Source organism: Bidens hawaiensis, unplaced genomic scaffold, assembly GCF_021521415.1.
Source record: "Bidens hawaiensis isolate Kalapana, Puna unplaced genomic scaffold, B.hawaiensis_p1.1 tig00007411_1, whole genome shotgun sequence".
In the NCBI taxonomy this organism is placed as follows: domain Eukaryota; kingdom Viridiplantae; phylum Streptophyta; class Magnoliopsida; order Asterales; family Asteraceae; genus Bidens; species Bidens hawaiensis.
The window spans coordinates 271,659-274,983 of NW_027491515.1; positions in this window are offsets into that span (position 1 = coordinate 271,659).

Consider the following 3,325-nt stretch of genomic DNA (forward strand, 5'->3'; position numbering starts at 1 on the left):
TGTTGACAGACTCCTGAACTAACCAGCCGATCTAACACGCTTGTTTGATTAACTATAGAAAAAGAAATATATAAACAAACACTCTTATTCATCTTCAACCTTAAGAAACCCTAGATTCTAATCTTATGATTCGTTCATTGATCGATGAAATTAAGTTAGGGTTTTGTTTTAGATGCTAATTGCGATCTATAACCATATAATAATTACCTCGAGAGATGTCGGAAAAAAGGAGAACGAGGACGGCCGGAGTTCGAACTTGAATATCTTGATTACGGCTTCTCTGTGTTATATTTTGTTGATTTGAAGTTGTGAACAAGTTTAGATGAATGTTTGGGTCTATTTTATAGTGTCAATTGGAGCGTTTAAGGTTTAATATTCATTAATGTGATTTTACTTAAAATCCGGCGGTTACGGAAATTACGGGTTTAATTTGGCCGTTATAACGTGTTATTTTTTATGATTAATGGTCGTCGGTTTGGTCTAAGGTCTTTACAACTCGTTAATTGAATTAAATGGCACGTTTTGTTGGTGTTTAGAGTTCGCCGGTATTTTGTTTCTTGGCTGCCGGGAGTTGCGCCGGAAAAACGGGAAGGTGACGGGTGAAATGGCTGAATTTTAATATCTTTAACCTAATTACGTGTTTAGCCCTTTAAGTTCCAATTTGTTTTAAATTAGAAATAAAAATATAATTACACTTTAGCCCTTAACTTTGAATAATGTTAATAATGAAGAAAGAAATTATATAACTTTGATGTTTTTCGAATTATACCCGAATAGCTTGGAACTTGTTTAAGTCGAAAACTTTAAATCCTGAAGTTTCATTATTTGATCGAAAATAATAGAAAATGAACGAACAATAAACGTAAATCACTGTAAAAATTTTGTTATCAATCGACGAACAATGGTACATTGAAAACGTGCAACGAAAATTAATTAATAACATTATAATATATATAAACATATAAAAGTCAAAACCAAAAAAATTTAAAATGAGTCGGGTTTTTGGATTTGAAAAGTAACGAATGTTACAAAATTCATGGGTATGGGTCTTACCAAAACTAGATAGCTTTTAAACGGGTTATAACATCTCATTAAATTATAAATCAATCTTACCAATTATTTGATATGAAAACCCTATAAAATAGGGATATGCTAAAATTTAATATCCAATTTAAAAAAAAAAGAGATATTATAATTTAAAAAGAAAAAGATATCATTTAAAAAGAAAAAGATATTATTTTATAGTAAAAAACATAAGCTGGCCATGGGTCACCAAATCCAGATAGTTTTTAAATGAGTTATAACATATCATTTATTTATGAAACCTTTTTATCATCAAAACTTAAGTATATTATTAACTTTCTTACAATAAAGAAAATTAAAATCCAAAAGATAAATATTAAAAAACAAAAAATGTAAAACAACCATTCTCTAAAGGCATCAGATTGCTTTATTTGTAAATGAAGGTTTCTCACGCATTTAACCCGAATTCACGGGTAAAGGTCTCACAAAACCCAGATAGCTCTTAAACGGGTTATAACATCTCATTATATTAAAAATTAATCTAATCAACTATTTGATATCAAAATCCTATAAAATAGAGATATACTAAAAATTAATATCCTATTTTATTTAAAAAAATATATATTATTTATAATTAAGAAACAATTTTATATAATAAAGAAAATAAACGGGTAATGGGTATCACCAAACCCAGATAATTTTTAAACCGGATTATAAAATATCATTTATTTGTGAAATCATTTCATCATCAAACCTCAAGTATATTAATTATTAACTTTTTACAATAAATAAAATTAAAATCCAAATATATATATATAAATATTAAAAACGAATAATGTAAAACAATTTCCGTAATACATGAGATAAAATCTAGTATACCTATAAAGTAACAAAGTTAGTTTATTATAATTAATTAATTCTCACTTCTTAGTCTCAGTATGCGAAGAGAGTCAAACGGTGAACACCTCAAATGCCACTATTAAAAAAGTTAGAATCGTAAACAAGACTTAATTTAATTCTTTCATTTATATATATATATATATATATATAAGGTTAGGTTATAATAGGAAGTATAGTTTTTGTAGGAAGGATAAGAAGTAATCTTGTCTATTGATTTTGAATATAGAGGGTTGAAATTATTTTAGTGGGAAATCAAGTGTGAACACAAGGTAAAGCGCATAAAAGGAATAACACATTTGTTGACTTTCTCTCTCCACATGCAAGACACATGCCAAATCCCCCATCATTTTAAAACGTCAATAACTTTTTTCTACGACGTTTTTATTGAAAAACAAATTCACCATAATAACGAGTGTCTTTTTATCTTTCATATGAGTACCATATTGTAATATAAAATTTTAAAAAAATTAGTGGGTTTTTTACAAATCGTGTTTTACCAAATTGTGTTTTACAAAATTGTGTTATACAATAGTATTTTTTATTGTGTTTTTTTCATTGTATTTTTTACATTGTGTCATACAATTGTGTTTTTTTCTTTGTGTTTTTTTTTTCCATTGTGTTTTTTACATTGTGTTTTTCCGGACTTTTCCGGCGAGGTGGTGGCGGTGGGTGACGGTTGTGGTGGCGGTGGGCGGTGGAGTGTTGGTGGTTGTAGAGAGTAAATATGTAATTGGGTTTTATGTAAGTGGGTTTTTGAAATTAAATTAAGTGGGTTTTGATATTTAAGTGTTAGACTAAAATACCCTCCTTCCTAGCATTCTTAGGAAAATCAAACTTTTTATATTTATATATTAGTTTTCCACGTAATAAAAAACTGAAAGAACGTAGCGTTAATGTCAAATACTTGTTGGCACATATCATGTGATTGTTGATAATTATTCTTATATTAAAGGCCAAATGCTTAAGTCACTTACCATGTGACTGTTGCCTATCACCCAAATAAATATTAAAACCTTTTCAAAATTATTCATTCTTTTAATTTTCGTGCACTGAATCCGGCCTACAAAATGGAAACTGTCTTTTTAATTATAAAAAACATATATCTATACTATATATAATATACACTGTTGGGCAAATTAAGACGCATATTTTAAGTAATTTACAACATTTAATTCATTGGGTACAACATTTAATATGGGCAAAAATGTCATTATAATATTAAATCTCGTGTGTATTTGAAATTCATCAAAATATTTACAGTTTTCATCCCCTAAACTTACAACATTGGTCCTTAATCTTTTACTTATATTTTATTTTCACTTTTAACCCAATTACCCCATGATTTTTAAACGTTCATAACTTTTTCATACGTTAATATTTTTTAAAATAAATGACATCATAA